We start from the raw sequence: 18,756 nt of genomic DNA on the forward strand, positions 1-18,756 counted from the left end.
GTACCAGATCTCCCTGCTTAAGGGATGAAGCAGAGATCAAACCAGACAGTGAACTCAAATAAGTAATAAGCTCTGAGTTGTCCCCATTTTGTAAACTTTCAGTTCTACACTCCAGGCATATTCAAGATGCTGCTGAAGTAAGCTCCTGTTATGAAATTGAAAATATTAAGTCGCAGTTCTGATCCTACCAGCGTCGTGGGATTTCATCTCAGGGCTTGGGATGCTTTATATCAAATTGTGGTGGGAGGAGATGCAGACATGGAAGGAAAGAGCATCTGTCTGCACATTCCCTTTTCCCCTCCAACTTCCAGGTATTCAGTAAAGGAATCTGACTGCTCCAAAAGGTCACATTCTGTCTTGTTCTATTATAGCAGGTCATGTCAGAAGTGGCTGTTCCACACTGCAGTTGATAAATTGATATTTAATAGTTTTCCATGTCTTTTAAGAGTTTTATAATGGAAACATTAAATAAATGTAATATATGGAAGTATATGTACAAAAAATAAAATAATAGTGTGTGCCTCTTTTGGAAGTGGAGTTTAAGAATGTGAGTTCCGTTACTGCTGGGTCTGATATCAATAATGCTCTGCTTAAATCATGGCACATGGTTTAGAAATAAGCATAAAGGATCCTTGACACAGGACGGATGGCTCTTGGTTACTTGGCAGCTGGTCATCCCGTTTACGGATGATTATTTTTCGACCCTCCTTCCATCTTTTCTCAGCCAGTTCTCTCAGTTAACACATACATCAAAGTAGAGGAAGGGAGCAAAGATGAAAAATCATGTCATGTTACGAGCACTACCTCCAGCGAGGGTTATATAAGATTAGCAGATTGACGTTGTTGGATACTATGTCAATTATTTGTATTGTTCAGAGCCCCCATTCAGACAGAAAACACTGAGGTAGCGTCAGTCTCCATCTTGGCAATCTGGAAGGATGATGTTTCTCTCAGCATGCACCAGGGATGGCTAATGGTCCATGTGAACAAGTCAGGAGTTAAGTCTATTGCAATATTAATGATTATGACTTAGTTTTGGTTTGGGCTTGAATTAATAATTCATTCATCGTTGCTTTTGACTGTTTGAATGTGGCCAATTCTCCAACTGAGTCCTTGGCTCACACACAAATGTCTGTTGCAGGGGTTCCCAGGCCTGCCTCTGCATTGTCAGTGCTTCCCAGGGGGCTCAGAGACCCCTAGATCCACACTCTGCCTTCAGAGAGCTGAGTTGGGACCTTGTTTTTGTGACTGGTTTGGACTTCCGTGACTAATGGATTTACTCTTTGGTTCTTCGGGCTCTGTGGATTTTGGTGACCTCTCCAATGGGAGTTGTGAGAGTTTCTCTGTCAACCTTAGTTCCACAGCTTCCTTACAGACTTAACTATGTTTCCACCTCCTCCATTTTTCCCAACACATGATGTATTTATGAGAAAGCAGATGTCATCTCATTAGTGCCTCATGAAACGCTGCGCCAGGCAGCTCCTCGTTGGAAAGATGTTTAAATCATATAGTATAACCCAGATATCAACTGTGGTCTCAGGACCTCTCAAGATCTAGATAAGCTTAACTCTAACCTTTTCCCATTGATTGTAGAAGTCCACAGACTTGGCAAGATTCCTCTGAATTCCTGACAGTTTTTCATGATCAACTTCCCACTAAATTCATTTCTTTGCCCAGTTTTGTTCTCCTCTCTGCAGCTTGTGGCTGTTCTCTATTTCTGCAGTTCCCTCTACCCAAACCAGGGGCCCAGCACTTCCTCCTGTTTTCTCAGTCCCTCTGATGTGACGATGAAAGCAAATGGTTGCATGTACCAGAACTTTGGCTGCAACCATTTGAAATCCATGTTCGTCCTGAGAAATTCTCGCTTCCTGCAGCACCCGCAGTACCCCTGTTCCTTCTCTCTGGCTGACTCCTCTTGCTCTTCCCTTTCCTTTCCTCTTCTCTCTTTTTTGTTTTTCCCCTCCTTCTTAGGAACAAATAACTAACATTTGCAACAGCTTCACTCACTTTTTTTGTTTGTTTGTTTTTTACATGTATTGTTAGAGTTTCACTTTCTGCCCCCAGAAACAGCATTTCTGTGGGGAAGCAGAGCACTGAAGGGAGCCAAACTGCTTGGGTTCCAATCCCTGTGCTACCTTGTCCTATACGTATGACTCTGGGCAAGTCACTTCACTTCTCTGTGCCTCAGTTTCCTGTCCTGTAAAAAGCAAACAAAAAATCCTCATAGGACTGTAGAGAGGATTAAATGAGTTAATAATATACGTGCCATCAGTGGAGGAGTGGATAAACAAATTGTAGTACATCCATACAGTAGAATACTATTCAGCTATGAAAAAGGAATGCAGTACTGATATCTGCTGTAACTTGAATGACCCTCAAAAACATTACACTAAGCGAAAGAAGTCAGACAAAAATGCTGCATATCATATGATTCCTTTTCTAAGATATATCCAGAATAGGTAAATCCACAGAAACAGAAAACAGATTAATGGTTACCAGGGGACAGAGGGAGAGGCAATGGAGAGTGACTGCTTAATTGTACAGGATGTTCTTCTGAGATGATGAAAAATTTTGAAACTAGAAAGAGGTGATAGTTGTACAACATTTGTGAATGCACTAAATGCCCCTGAATTGTACATTTTAAAGTGGTTAATCGTATGCTGCATGAATCTCACCCTTTAAAATAAATAAATGTAAAGCATTTTGTGTATTTCCTGGTATACAGTAAATAATCAAAATATTATTACTACCCATCACCCCCTCTACCCAGCATAGAAGATTATTAATCTCAGCTGTTTTCAAAATAAGAGAAAAAAATCATTAAATAGCAAGCAGTATGAGGGAGTCTCAGGGCCCAGGGAGAGAATTTTCCTGAGGCCTTTCCACTATACAACTGCTAAGATAGTAACATTTCATCTTGTTGCAAGGAGAACAAATGGGAACCTGGGTCATAAAATTAGCAGTAAAATTAGTAGTTCTTGGAGAGTCTTTCGTCTCATTAATGTGGCTCCAGGAATTGGAAGTTGGAAAACTATTCCACTGTTTAAATATCTCTGGCATCCACAACCTTCCTTCCATCCTTGTTTAGTGTCTTAGCCACACAGGCTTGCTCTACCATGCTGCCTTCCCCAGATCAGGCTCATTAGAAAGACTGGACTATGTCACGGGGAGGTCTTCAGACCTCACCAAAATCTCATCGAGGCCCTTCTGTGGGGACTGCATCTTGTTCAAGATGCTCAGACCAGCCAGTCATGTGCCCCAGCTGAATGCAACTGCAGCCTTTCTAATTGCTGTTGCTAAATATATAGGATGCCCTGTACGATGCAAGTAGCACATCTTCATCACCATGGTGACCGGGCAACTTCTGTCTCCAAACACGTTCCTTTGCAGCATATGTCTACCAGGTACTGAAGGGAGCCAGTGAAGCTGTGAGTCTGGCAAAGGAGGGTCTCATCCCCTAGTCTCTGGTTCTTAGATCTGAGTGGCCTGTGCTCTACTCTTCGACTGTATGAGGCAATTTTGAGAGACCCTCTTTGTCAACACCAAACTCACAAATTTCCATCACCTAAAACTGGTTCAGGAAAAAAGCACCCAAGAGAAGGAGGCTCTAAAGGTGACAGCTGGGAATCTGGGGTAAGTCAGAGGATGCAGGATTCACCGGGTCATCCAGAAGGTGCAGACTCAGTGCTGACAGAACCAATTCCAGAAGCATCCGCCGGAATCCCTTTTTTGGGAGATTCTCTTCAAGGATGGAGCTAAAAAAGGTGTAGGTGCCTCAAAAAAAAAAAAAAAAAAAAAGATGTAGGTGCCTCAAGAGAGGCTCTTGCTTCTAAGGATATTGTAAGGTAAGCCATTTCCCCTACGTTTCCCATTTGGGGCAGGGACAGACAGAAAGCCAGTGGGTGTGGGCAGCTGGCAGGGGCTGTCCCACTTGCAACAACCACAGCTTGCTCTCTCGGGACTCTTGCATCCCTCCAGCACTACCAAGGCAGTCCGCTGATTTTCACTTGAGTGCCTTTGGGCCTCTTTCTAACACGACCACTTTTTATTAACACCACTCCCCGCCGGCCCTTCTCGGGCACCAGTCAGTGCTGCTCTCAGCTCACAGTGGAGATTCACTGCCTCAACCTGACACCCAGGAGTATGGAACTGCCTTCAGAGTTTCCAAGTTGCTGACTAGGAAACCCAGCTCACGAATTGGAGCCGTTTTCCTCAGGTCACCCCTTGGGTCCCACAACTCACAGAGCCAGGGATTTGACAAGCCTTTTTCTTGTGACTTAGAACAGCATTCTTCAACTCTTCCTGAGGCATTGGGGCTACCTGTGATGATGGGGGACAGGGCGTCCCCTATGCAATTCAAGTGCAGACTCTCAATTTTATCTGTTTTACAGGTTAAAAAATCCACGTGAGATTTCCTTTGAAGAAAAGGTTCAGAGGCCGAAGAGATGAGGAAAATCACTTCTTTGGACATATGCTCTTTTAAAAAAACAGCTACATGGAGGTATCATTTATATACAGTATAATTCATCCTTTTTAGTGCACAGTTCTGAATTTTGATAACCACGGATACTCAGGGAACCACCACCACAATCAAGGTCTAGAACATTTCTGTCACTCCAGGAAGTTTCCCGCTGCCCCTTTAGAGTCAACTGCAAGTCAAGCTCACACTCAGCTCCTGCAAGACAGATCTTCTTCTGCCCCTTTTTTGTTTTGCCCCAGAATGCCATATAGGTGAAATCATAACATATGTGGCCTTTTTTAAAATAAATTTTTTTTATGTTGAAATAATTGTAGATTCACATGCAAGTGTTAGAAGTAATAGCCTCAGAGAGAAACAATACAGAGGGAACCCTGCACCCTTTAGTCAGTTTTTCCCAGTGGTAGCAGTCACAAAACTGCAGGACAGTGTCACCACCAGGGTGCTGACAAGGAAAGCTAGGACACAGAGTACTGCCATCTCCACGAGGATCCCTCACGCTGCCCTTTATAGCTGCACTGTCTTCCCTCTCCTTCCCCCTCCCCAGCTGTTCTTAGATTAACACTAAACTTTCCTTCATTTGTATAAATTTGTCATTTCGAGATTGTTATACAAGTGGAATCATACAGTGTGTAACCTTTAGCGATTGGCTTTTTTTTTTTTTTCCACTCAGCATAGTTCTTTGGAGATTCACCCAGGTTGTGTGGCCACAGGTTTTCTATGGTGTTTGGCTGGAGTAGGGCGGTCATTGTCCAAAAGTTTTCTATCTCGCAGATGCCCCTTTCCTGTTCCTTTGACTAGAGAAAGCGGGCTTCTCTTAGGACTCTTTGGGTCTGCGTTTGTTGATGTTTCAGATTGCTGCCTTCTTTAGTTCCAAATCTGGGGTCTACGAGACAAAAAGAAAACCCATGTTGTCATCAGGTGCCTAGCTGGTCTGCACCTTCTCTCCCCCTTTCAGAATCTTCTTATGTTTATTTTATATATATAATGTTCAGGATTTTTATTTGTACTCAACAGGAAGAACAGAGAAAAGTATGTCTACTCCATCTTCCCAGAAGCAGCGATCTTTTTAAACAATAATGCATCTAAGATTTACACTTCAATGCATTTTGGCAAAGGTTTACATTTGTGTAACCTCTGTCATGATATAGAATATTTCCATCACTCCAGAAAATTCCTTTATGGGTGCATGATTTTTTTGATATGAATCTGATTATGCTCCCTGTGAGGCCAGCTTCCAAGATGACCCCAAATGGTCCCCACATCTTGGTATTCTCACCCTCATGTAACACCCTCTCTTGGGTGTGGACTGGATTTAGACTACCTTCTGGCCAATGAAATAGGGCAGAAAGGATGGCTTGTCATTTCTGAGGTTAGGTCATAAAAGACTGTGGCTTCCATTTTTGGTGCCCTCCCTCTCAGATTACTCACTCTGGGAGAAGCAGCTGCCACTTCATGCGTTCTCTCCTAGCGCAGAGGCCCAGGAGGCGAGGACCTGGACTCCAGGCAGCGGCCAAGTGTGTGAGCCTCCCTGGAAACAGACCCCTTGGAGCCGTCAGGGACTGCAGCCTCATGAGAGACCCTGAGCTGGACCACTCAGCTAAGGTGCTGTGGGTTTATGACCCTCAGAAATTCTGTGATGTAATATGTTTTTGTAGTTTTAAGCAGCTAAATTTTGGGGTCACTAATTACGCAGCAGTAGGTAACTGATACACTCTCTAGTCCTCCCCTCCCCCGGGTCTGAGCTCTGCCAGCCTCCCTAGCCCCATCCCGCCCCGCTCTCTCCCTCTCCCCCTCCTCTCTCCACGCTCCAGCCACATTGGTGTTTTGGTGGCTCTTCCCTCAAGACTCCATTCCTGGGACGCTCTGCCACCCCTACCTCCCCAAGCCAATCTCACTCTCAGTTAATCTCACTTGTCCTGCTGGTTGGCTCCAATGTCGGGTCTCCAAGGAAGACCCTTGATGATTAAGGTAGGTTGCCCAGATATACCCTCCTTTGATTCAAATTACCCATCATAATTGCAATGTATTGTCATGCTTGTTTAACATGTCTCCCCCTATGAGGATGGAAGCTCCCTGAGGGTGGGACTGTGCCTGTCTTGTTCACCCCTGTATCCCCAGTGGCATGAGGCCTGGGATCCTGTGTGTGTGATGAATAGATGGAGAGATGCATGAATTTCCTCTCAAGAAAGAGTGTATGGAGGAAGGTTTGGGAACAGAGCATTTCCTGGAGGTCTCCAAGAAATTGTCCTACTTCTGAACAGAAAGTATGAGATCCTAACGAAAAAAGGCAAAATAGGTGTTTTAAAAATGTGCTAACTGTAGGCAGAAGTGGCGACCCTTCACCTCAGAGGGGGTCCTGGAGGTCATCAACTCAGAATGCGCAGCAGAACCTGGAAGCTTGAACAAATTATGACTCTTGGGCTCCTCCTGGGCCAGGTGGGCATGGGTGTCTTTTCCAGGTAAGAGTCGAGAGCTCTGATGGGACCTCCAGATGAGGTTTTAAGGATTTTCACATGTTGAGGGAAGCTTCTGGAACTTAGAGGGTTCTTAAAGGGCCAGCAAGGAGGCCCTGACCTCAAGTCTGGCAGGATCATTTGTAAACGTACTCCTGGTGTTGAGGAGGCCTGCAAGGCCAGATCCCCTGCGAATGAAAGGGGAGTCAGGATTTGGGAGTGGGGGTGAAGTTCAGGTAAGAATGGCCATTGGTCCTGAGCAATGGCGGCCCCTGCCCTGGGCCCCGCGCTTTCGAAGACCCTGCTCTGGCCCTTCCCAGGGACCCCTCCCGCAGGAGTCCATGGGGCTTAGGGATCTACCTACCCAGAGCCTGTGCACTCCTTTTGAGACTACGCCCCGGTTACCTGGGATTCTGGAATACCTGCCCAAACGCGCTGAGCCTGCTTCTGGGTCTGTGGGGCCTCCTCCCTGGTTCTGTCTTCTCCGGGGGAGACTGCACAGCAAGTTGTTCTCCCTACTTGTGCACACAACGGATGCCCAAGGGGTGGCTATCTGCAAGCTGGTACGGAGGGACCGGGCTGAACTGGCCACATACATGCATGCTCATGAGGCCCTTTATGGTAGGAGATGGGAGGTGGGAGTTAGGATGGCTCAGGGGCCAGAGACCTTCACTTGTGTTCTTGCTGCAACTCCCACAGTTACTGAGGGCAGGCCTGACATATGCCCCCAGTTTTGGTTCTCCTACTCAGCTCCTCCCTTGATTGCATTTACTGCGGTCTCCAAATTGCCCCTCATTGCATGTCCCTGAGCCTGTGTACCCCGTTCTTTCCACCAGCAGTGTTCCCTCCTTGCCTGCCTCTTGGCCTCCTGCCCCGCCTTCCAGGCTCAGCGCAGGCATGCTCTCCTCAGCAAAGCATCCCTGGCCTCCCCAGCTGGAGTCCTCCCTTCCCTCCTCTGTGCCCCGTGGCTTGTCTGCTGCCTCTGGTCTGGGACCGGTGGCTCTAAACTGCATGTATGGGCAGAAAGCTTCGTCTCTCCCATTCATGGCTCCTGTTCTCCTCTGGGTCCCCAGCGGCTGGCCACTGCACCTGGCACAGGAAGCCATTTAAAGACCTGCTCATGGACTGGATTGAATCATTTTGATAATTATGGGAAGAAGGCTTTGGAGGCCTCCTCTCAAATTTACTCCCAAATTTTCTTTTGGAAAATTCAGTGCTTGTTCTGAAGATTCAGTTTCTTCAGTTGCAGTGAGGGCATTGATCTGCTCACCCATTTCCCGCCGCTGAGCTGTCCCCATGGGTGTGGAGACGCCCAGCCTCCCCCCTTCCCTCACCGACCACGTGGAGAAGGCTGGACAGCAAGCGTGAGCACTTGAGTCTCTGCACTGTCTGCTGCCCAGAAGTATCTCAGGGGCTCAGCTGCCTGCGGAGGAGGTGGCCATGTGTCCTGGTTTGCAGGGACAAGCTGTGTGTGTATAACTGCTGTCTTGGAATGATTTTTAATAGGGCCCCTTTCACTCTCAAAAGTGTCCCGTCACTTAATAAGATAGATGATAAGGTCCTCTACACAGCAGAATCTTGCCTTGCTGCCGAGCTCATCAGCCTGAGCATTTGCACTGTTTTCCTTGAGTTCTAGGATTTCTCAGATTTACTGAATTCTTAGAGAGGTTGGCACAAAGCAGGGCGATTTTCATGGTCTCATTACAAATCCTAACTGGTTCTCTTTAAAAGCAAGTGGTTATAAATATGCTGTCCAATCCAGCGGCTCTCAGACTCTGCTTCCAAAGGACACTTCTGAAGATTCCCAAAGGAGTGCATTGAATAACGATGGCTGTGTCCCATGTCACAAGGATATTATAAGTCAGCGGATAGAATGGATTCAAGTTCAGTTTCTTTTCCAACAAGTTTTTATATACCTTTGGTAGCTGATCCTGCTTGTCAGCTGGCAGATAAACAAATACACAAGTGTTAAGTGAGTATGAATTTTTAAACGTTCAAGAAAGTGTTTAATAACTTATGTATTTTTAATGAGGTAAAGAATTCCTGCATACCTGGAACACGGTCATATTTTCATTAGGTAAAATTAGTCTATGTGATGGAATTTAACATATCAACATGTCATAGTACTTCAGTATTAAATTCATATCTAACATCTGTTGAGTCTTAGTATGTGCCAGACAAGTGCTGAATGAGTCACATACGTAATTTCGTCCTTGCAATGACCCCCTGAGGTAGGTAGCAGGACCACCCATATAAAACAGGAAACTGGGGATTTGGGAAAGGACTCCAGGTCTCATGACGTCCAGGTGCTCTGCCACCTAAACTCTTTTGAAATGCTCTTTGAAACCTCCTAGCTAGTCATTATAGTCAAAAACGCATCTATCATTTGACCCTTGCCCTTAGGCCATGATTCTGTAGCAATTAGAGAAAGCTTCTGAAGCTACAGTGACATCCGAGTTTTCCTTTTGACACTGAAAAGACCTCTTCTTTTGCTATAGTTTTTTTTTTTTCTTAGAAGAGTGTAATGAATCTGGAAAAACCAAGGCCATGTCATGTAAAATACAATGCTGCTGGATGGCCTAGGGACCTCTCTAAGTCATGGGCTCAGCACACTTTTTGCTGTAATGCTCTGTTCCTTCCAGACCCCCACTTTAGTCCGCCTCTACCCGTTTCTTAGTTTACCTAAGGAGGGCACATTGGGATTGTTGTAATCTGGTACAAAATAGATGCTCAATAAATACTGGTTTTAAGAATGAATGAATTAAGGTAAGGGAATAAAGGAATGACTCAACATCACTTTCATCAAGATTATGAGATGGAATCCTGCAGAAACTGCTGCATTTTGCCAAATCCCCTTCCTTAAGTTCCTGGGTGACTACCAGGAAATTGAATCTCTGCGTTCCCTGGTTAGTCAAACGAAAGAGACTGACTAGTGGTGTAAAAGTTTCCCCTTGGTCCTATGGCCTCATCAAGACCTTTGGAAGGTGGGGAAGAGAAATATTACCTATCTGTTTTGCTGACTGAACATGCCTTTCAGTCTGGTCGCTTCTAAACTCACCAGCGAGCCTTTCATTGCTGTGTGTGAGCAGCCGTGCTTCCTACACTTGCCACTGGACCACCCTAAGCTCGCCTTTACTTTGGGACCTGGCATGTCATCGCCTCCAGTGAACAGAGCCATCTTGCCCTGCCCGCCACCCACATGTGCATTTGCCCTGTTCACACCAGGCCGCCAGACCACGTTCCTGCTATTTCCCTTTCAGTGACTGGCAACAGGCCACTCAAACCTGGAAAACATTTCCTGCATCCTGACTGTCGGCGGGGAGGACCCAGAGAGGTGACTGACCCAGCCGAGATGCTTTTCTTGCTCATGCAGGGAGAGCACTTACTGCCAAAAGTGCTGAAGGCCTTTGTGTCCCCCCGAGCGTGTCAGAGCCTGAACAAGCTTTGCATTCCAATGCTCCACTTTCCTGGAAAGCTCCCTCCCTTCTCTCCAGGGCTTCGTCTCATCTCTCCTCAGCTCCACACAGAATTAATAATGGGTGCATCTTCTGGCCTCTGGGCCTTCTCGGGCCCACAGACAGAGTGTAGGTCACTTTTTCTCCACATGACTTTTAAAATAATGTTTTATTTTTAAAACAATTATTACAAAGTTAATAATAAATATATTCATGGAAGGAAATTGAGAAATGCAGGAAACAAAAGTAAAATTATCTATCACTATCTTGCACTAACATCTATTAACATTTTGCTATGGATGTGTCTAGTCTTTGTTTTCAATCGTTTTATTGATTATTAGGGGGAAAAAAACTCCAAATAGAATTATACCAGCTTGACTATTTGCTTAACTATTGATTCATTTTTATGCATTCTCCTTATTAATTTTTAAAAATTTTGTCATAATTTTAGATTTACAGAAAAGTGGCAGAGATAGTACAGAGAGTTCCCATATACCCTTCATCCAGCTTACCGTCATGTTAACATCTTGTATAACCATGGTATATTTGTCAAAAATAAGAAATTCATACTGGTGCGATCCTAATAACTAAACTACAGATTTTTTTTTTTTTTTTTTTTTTAGGATTTTACCAGTCTTTCCTTGTTTTTCATGACCTTGGTACTTCCGAAGAGTATTGGTCAGGTATTTGTCTGATGTTTTTCTCATGATTAGATTTGGGTTATGGACAGACAGAGGTGTCTTTTCACTTCCTTATGTTGTCCTATGAAATACACACACACACACACACACACACACACACACACACACACACACACACACACACACACACACACACACACACACACCCCCCTCACCTAAAACTTTTGGATCGAAGAGGAGGTTAAAACTATGATTTATTAGACAGCCTCTTGAAGTGTATCTTCAACTACTTCATGCCCAGTGCCTGGCCTGGGGATGCCCCAAGTAGGTGCTCCCTCCGTGTTTGTTTCATGGTTGGCATTAGTGTCCAGGCCAGGACACTTCCCTCTGGGGAAATGATGGACGGGGTGGCAGCTACTTTGTTCATCTTGAGAGACAACAGAAAAAGAAAGAGAAAAATAAAAAGCAGAGACCAAGTTTGTGCTGAGAAGAAATATATCATTTCCTTGAAAATAAAGACATAAGATATAAAAACTGGAAATGAGGAAAGGGGAAGATATTAAGGGAAGAGAGAATATCAGGGCACAAACTGCTGGAGACAGTTGTGGGTCCCAGTTATCCCCAGATTCAGCAACCTTCTGGGATCACCATTTGTTTTGATATCCAAAATAATTCTCCCTCTTTTGCCACGTAAATGTGGTGAGTGCAGGACCCTCGCTGAGAAGGCAGGCGCTCTGGGACAGGAGAGCGGGGGGAAGCTGACTCTCACACAGAACCCGGTCCAGGCCTCTCCCTGACCACGTCTGGAATTAAGGAATATTAATGGGGAACAAATTCATAACTCCTCAAACCCTTCCAAAATCTCTTTTGTCTACTTCCTAGCAGATAATAGATACTCCAGAGCATCTCACTTGTCAAATTCCCTTTGAGCTCTTTCTGATGCCTAGTTTCCTCCTGCAGTTAAGGGCCTGTTTCTCTCTACCCCTGTTTCCAGGGTTGACACAAACATTTTATAACTTGGTTAGTAAAGACTAACCTCTTTTTTTTTTTTTTTAATTTAATTTATTTTATTTTTGGCTGCTTTGGGTCTTCGTTGTTGCGAGCGGGCTTTCTCTAGTTGTGGTGAGCGGGGGCTAAACTCTTTTTATGGAGTAGGCAAGAGGGAAAATCTGAGTAGGAAAAGACAAAATTATCTTTAGCTGGTTAGGGGTGGGTGGAGAGAGAGAACATACTGAAACCCTGGGTAATCATTAGTTAAATCCATTTCACCTGTAACCTGCCTTCACTAATCAAGGTTGTTTTAATTGTTGCTACAAAAGACTTGCATGTCCTCCAAGTGGCACGTAGCCTAATAAGATATTTGCCTCGGCTGTTTTCCAGGAATGTGGAGTCAGCTGTGTCTAGTTCGAGCTGAGCTGGTTAAGACCGGTTAAGACCACCAACCCTCCAACTAGGCATGCGTGAGTGTCAGATCAGTGACCTTTTGGCGTCAGAGGGCCCAAAACTCCACCCTCAGATCGTGCTAAGCGCCTCCATTTTGAACGTGCTGAAACCTGTAGCTTAGTTACACCTGTACAGAGTGACAATTACCGCACCTTTTTTCAATCACCTTTCCCTATTCTCCTCACGCTCTCCACACCTCAGACCGCCCTGCTGCTTTATTCCTTGTCTCATAAATACCCCATGGCTTGAGCGTAAACTCTCTCTTTGCTGCAAACCTCAGTCAGCGTCTCAGTATCTCGGCTTGCTGCACATCAGGCAAAACGATCACGGTTCGGTCACAGTACCTCCATCATACAGAGATGAAAGGAATCAGGTACTTGCTTTGTTTGATAAAGGAGCCCGAAAGGAAGGCAGATCAGAGGCCTGCACACCTCCTCTTGGGGTTGGGGGGTGTATCAGGGAAAGTCACATTAGTGTTTGAGGGCTATGTCAAGAAGAGTAGGAATTTCAGGAGGGTAGAGTTCATCACATGGTGAAAGCATAATGACTCTGAGAGGTAGTTTTACCGTTTCTGATTACAGATGAGGAAAATTAGCTCAAAGAGGAACTATAACTTGTACACCCATGATCACCCTGTTGGTAGGTGGCAGAAGTAGAACTAGAGTCCTTCTCCGACTTGAAAGACCACATTTTTAACCCTGAACCACACTACTGCTCTTAACTGAAACACCACTTTCTCCAGATTTTACCAGCTACATCCAGATCTTAGGTCTCAGGCCACAGAACCTCACAGTGATCACGGTGAAATTGACTGGATTCTAACTTCAGTATATTGCTATTTTCCATCTTATACACTGGGTGTGACACAATAGCAGAGACATCTATCTTTCTCGAGAAACTAAACTAGAACTAGAAAGAGATTCAAGGTGACTTGACAAGAAAGCCCCGCCCTCTCCTCACAGGACTCTTCCTCTGCCTTGTTGCTTGGGAGCAGCTCTGCCCAGTGACCGTTTACACTCTCCCCACCCTCCAGTGCTGCCTGTGGATAGCCCTTCTCTGAACTGAGCTGTCGAACGTCCCAGACTGCTTCTGGGAGAAATGTGCTGTGAAGAGTGGAGAAAGAGTAGGACAAACCACATCTGAAGGATAGCCATCAAAGGCCATCACTCCATATGTTTGTTCACGATCTTTTTGGATTCTCAGACCTTTCTGATTAACAGCTAGGAAGCTTGCATGTCAATGCTGCAGTGGCGACTCCACTCCATCTCCAACCTATAAATAAAGGCAGAGCTCCATTCCCTGCCAATGCACTGCCTGGGACACTGGCCAGGTGCCTGGGGGTGGGAATGTTATTAGACGCTCAATAAATATTTGTTGAATCTCGAATAAATTCACCCCTGCTCAGAGGTGGTGAATAGACAGAGGTGAGAAAAAGTACCCTTCTCTTCTCCTAGGAGATTGATTTGATTATTATATTAGAAATAGAAATGCAAATTAGCATGTGCTCAGAGCTGGTTGGAAATCTGTCCATTGATCCAAATAAAATGTAACATACTCCATAGCTCTTCTTGCTATCCTTGGGTTAGGTTTTTAGGGGGTTTAAAATAATGTATCTACAAAATGGAAAGCTAGAAAAACTCCAAAGTGATCTAAGATTGATCTGAACAAGGAGATATGATCTCAACCTTCAAGGGGTACACGTGAGAAACGCTGGGGCATCCCCATATATACTGTCATAAAGAAAACCAGTCCTCTGGGAATTTGGAGGAATGAGATTATTTTGGCCAGAGGTGGTAAGGAAAGTGTTTATGTAGGGGGTGGGCATCATTCATTCTATTTTAAAGAAATATTTCTGAGCATCACCCCAGCTAAGCACTGATATCGGGGTGAGCAAGATTCGGTTCTTGCCTCCAAGGAGCTCATGATACTGGAAGAGCAGACTCAGTACCAACGCTTATGGTACTAGTTAATGCTGCTCTGTGTGCTGTGCAGGGGGAGCAGGCAGGGGAGGGGGACCCCCAACTGAGCTAGCTAGACAACAGGGGATGCTTCCTGGGGGAAGTGTCTCTGGAACTGGACCTTGAAGAATGAGTCAGACAGACAGTGAAGGATAATTCCAGGCAAGAGGAACAGCATGAAAGTGCTCTGGAAAGAGAGAGGTTTGGTTTTGTTGCAGTGAGAGTGCTCAGAGACGCGGCCTTAACAGCTGAAAGGGTTTATCACAAAGAGCTTCGTAGACTTTGCTGCCGGAACCACCAACCAGAGGCTGGAGGCAGGGAGTGCTGTGAAGACACCTGACGTGAGTGAAAAGTAATGAGGTGCAACTTGGCTTTGCCAGTGGAAAGAAATGAGACAGAGGAGAGACCCATGGATATTCTGGGTGGCAGTAGGAGTCTGAGGTAGGAATTTTCTGCATGTTTGTGGGTGCGATAAGTAGGCTGCGGTAGCTGGAAGTGGTGGTGACGTGCTGGATGCCAAGGGCTGGGAAGGGGTTGAGATTTTCCCTGCTTGCAAGCAGATGAGTTCGCCTGCCCCAGTGCGTGGATGCTGACAGAAGACATACAACTCCTGAGTTGGGGACCAAGGACTCTATTACTTGTAGCAATAACAAGATCCAGAGTGTCGGCACAGTCACATCGGTTCTGAGCCCCAAGGCCCACAGGGGCCATGCAGGTGGGCGACACACAGGAAAGGGATCCTGGGCCTTGAGAGCCCACCACCTTACAGCAGTCTGCTCTCTGAGAGAGAGACAATATCTCATCCCTCAAGGGTGCTTGCTGCAAACGCACCCAGGAGAAACAGCCTGGGACCAGTTAAAGAGAGACCAAGGCCTTGGCAAGATGTGCAGGAGTGCCAGAGACCCTTGGAGAAGCGTCTCCCAACATTGGAAAGATGTTTTGTGTCAAATGTTGAAGGCCCATGGATCCAAAATAAGCAATTTGGAATTTATCCTGTAGGCAAAGGGAAACCACTGTAACTGTTTTTGGGGTAACTGAGGACTGTTAAATTGGGGAGCTTAATCTGGAAATGGGTGTAAGACTGGGGCAGACTAAAGATATCCATACATTCCTGGACATTCCTTTCCCAGAGAGATAAGATCTTTCTTGACACTGAGCAGGCTCTGTGACTGATTTGGTGGGAGTAACACCTGGGCTTGGACAGTGGTAGCTTCTATCTCCTCAATCTTGGGACTCTCTCTGGAAGCCCTGAACTATGTAGGAGGACAGACTACTCTGGGATTGCCATGCTAGAAAGCCTACATCTAGGCCCTGCAGCTTCCAGCCAGCTCTACCACAATGCCATATCTGTGGATGAAGTTGTCTTGGACCCTCCACACCAGCCTATCTGCCAGCTATGAACCCCTGGGTGACTTCAGTGGACCCCACATGGAGCAGAAGACTCACCCAGCTGAACCCTGTTCAGATGCAAACACTGTCTTAAGATGTAATAAAATGATTGTTGTTTGAAAACACTGAATTTTATAGTAGAGGCACACCTTGTTTTATTTGTTTCACTGTATCATGCTTCACAGATACTGTGATTTTACAAATTAAAAGTTTGTGGCAACCCTGCATTGAACAAGACTTTCAGTGCCATTTTTCCAACAGCATTTGTTCATTTCACGTCTGTGTCACATTTTGGTAATTCTCACAATATTTCAAACTTCTTCATTATTGTGTTCTGTGATCAGTGATCTTTGTTACTGTGGCAAAAAGATTATATGACTCACTGAAAGCTCAGATGATGGCACTTTTTAGCAATAAGGTATTTTTTTTTTACCAATAAAGTATTTTAAATTAAGGTATGTATTTTTGTAAAGACACAGTGCTATTTCACACTTAATTGACTACAGTATAGTGTAAACATAACTTTTGTATGCACTAGGAAAGAAAAAATTCGTGTGACTTGCTTTATTGCGGTATTCTTATTGCAGCGGTCTGGAACCGAACCCACAGTATCTCTGAGGTTTGCCTGTAGCTGTTAAGCTGTAGGTGAGATTGGAGGCTAGGAGTCCAATAAAGAGTCTCTACAAATCGGAAAGGAGATAAGCAGGGTTTGCCTTAGAAAGCCAATGGAAGCAAGAGTCCTTAAAAAGGCACAGTGGGGGTGCTTGGGTGGATAAAAGTCAAAACCTTCAGCAGAGCCACCTTGGAGCACTGACTGCTCCTCCAGTGAGGGTGCAAAACACACATCCATGGGCTTTTGTTATGCTGGGAACCTTCTCTCCAGCTTCATCTTTTAAGACTTAGGTTGAGTCAACTCCTTCTGTGCAGTCTTTTCCTGAAAGAGTAATCACTACTTCCTCTTTTCCCAGATTCCCCAGGCGTGCCTCTGGTGTGGGACTTGCTGGCTGCTTGATGCGAGCATCTGCCCCAGGGACTGGCGTTCCTTCAGGTCAGAGTCTGTGTCCTTTCATTTCCATGTCCTCAGGCGCCAGCTTCCAGTCTCAAGGCCTGGGTATTTGAGGCACGTAGTAGATGATCAACAAACGATTTGCAAACAAAATGTTGGTTGAGTTTTTAGAACGGGGTGCAGAGTTTGGTGGTTCTCTTGTTTCTTGTTCAACTTTAAGTTTTTGTTTCTGGATACTTTTTTTCCACCATTTTCTTTTTTATTGGGGTATAGTTGTTTTACAGTGTTGTGCTAGTTTCTACTGTACAGCGAAGTGGAGTTCCCTGTACTATACAGCAGTGGACACTCTTTTCTTGTAAAAAAAAAAAAAAAATACTGATGTCTGGATCCCACTCCCAGGCTTCTGGTACAATTGGTCTGGGTTGCAGCTTGGGCACTGAGAATTTTAAAAGCTTCTCAGATGATTCTAGTACACAGTCAGGGCTGGGACCATGATTGTGATCCAATGTCCATTCCTGAGATTGCTCTTCCATTTCTTAGTCTCTCCTCTCACCAGGAAGACCACGTGCTCTTCATTAAACCAGCTGGGGGAGAGCCAACCCCAGCGGCAAGGGTCTAGAGTGAAATGCATGCAAGAACTGAAGGATAAAGACTGAGAGTGAACGTGCGTGTGAGCGTGTGTATGTGTGTACACGTACATGCTACCTGAGTACATATAGTGCACCTTCATGATAATAGTTGTCGTCATGTATCGATACATATTTTTGAGTCTCATTTTTCATACCTGGAAAATTAGACTTTTATCTTAATTTCTAAAGTCTCATTTAATTCTAAAATGGTCAGATTTCAACAGGCAAATGTCCTGGGAGAGGCCACATCACAGTGAGAGCAGAGCGAGAGCAGCCCACAGAGACAGGAGCCTGTAGGGATGGGGGGAAATCATCTCTTTGCCTGCAGCAGAGATGAGGCTGGGGTTACATTTGGGGCCACATCTTGGAGACCTTGATTGCCAGGCTGAGGTGAGTGTGCTTACTGCAGCAGGTGATGGGGGTTAGTGAAAGGCCTTATCAAGGAATTGACATGATTGGAGCTGGGTTTTCGAGATGAGTTTGGTGAGGCTGTGCACATGGCTGGGAGGGAGAGAGATGAGCCGGGGGGAGAGACCCAGTAGGAGAGGCCAGTCCAGCTCTAGCTAGGAGGGGAACGGGGCCTGAGCTGCTGCGGACCAGGGGCAGAGAGAAGGGACAGATGACGGGGAGGCTGAAGGGGTCCATGGGGCAAGACTTGGCCATGGATGGCTAGGAGGAAAGAGAGAGCAAGGAGAGTCGGAGTGACTCCAGCTTCGGAACCTGGAAAGGTTGCTTGAGGCCTCTTTTCATCTGTGTTACCACCCAAGCTCCCTCTTGAAAGCTGCCTGTCCAAATAGGCCCGGCAGCCTCAGTAGGCAGCGTGGCAGGGGTTGAGAGCTTGATTTGTAGAGTAATCCAGATCTGAGTTCAACTCCCAGCGCTGGCCTTTCTATCTGTGTGCCCTTAGACAACTGACTTAACCTCTCTGAGACTCAGTTTCCTTATATACAAAATGTATGTTTTAATAAGGTTTTTGAGAGGATTAAATGAGGTTGTAGTTATAAAATGTATATTTATAAAAGGCTTGGCGCAAGTATACAGTTGAGAGCTCAGTAAACGTTAGCTGTTAGAATTACTGTCTTCTCTCTGTCTCTCTTTCTCTCTCACACACACACACACACATTAGCATTAGCATTTCAGGGTCTCTTTTCTTTTGCTGTTCTAAAACCTCCAATTGGACAGGGCGGTGACCAGGGTACCCGTCCTCCAGCTGTGGGCTGCTGAGGGCTCAGATCTGCCCCCCTTCCCTCCAGAGTCGTCCTTAGCCCAGGAGAAACCACCTCACCCAGGGGTATCCAGCAG

At 45.5% G+C, this 18,756-nt stretch overlaps 1 long non-coding RNA gene across 1 annotated transcript in view; it reads left to right on the forward strand.

The window, feature by feature from the left end:
* The first annotated feature begins 3,700 nt into the window (after window positions 1–3,700).
* Window positions 3,701–18,756, forward strand: part of LOC309665578 — a 37,969-nt gene continuing 22,913 nt past the window's right edge. The window contains exons 1-2 of the long non-coding RNA XR_014266524.1: window positions 3,701–4,501; window positions 16,788–16,867. This is a non-coding gene — a long non-coding RNA (uncharacterized lncRNA). The remainder of the gene's footprint in view (window positions 4,502–16,787; window positions 16,868–18,756) is intronic.

Source organism: Balaenoptera physalus (assembly GCF_965194825.1).
Source record: "Balaenoptera physalus genome assembly, chromosome: 8".
Lineage (NCBI taxonomy): Eukaryota > Metazoa > Chordata > Mammalia > Artiodactyla > Balaenopteridae > Balaenoptera > Balaenoptera physalus.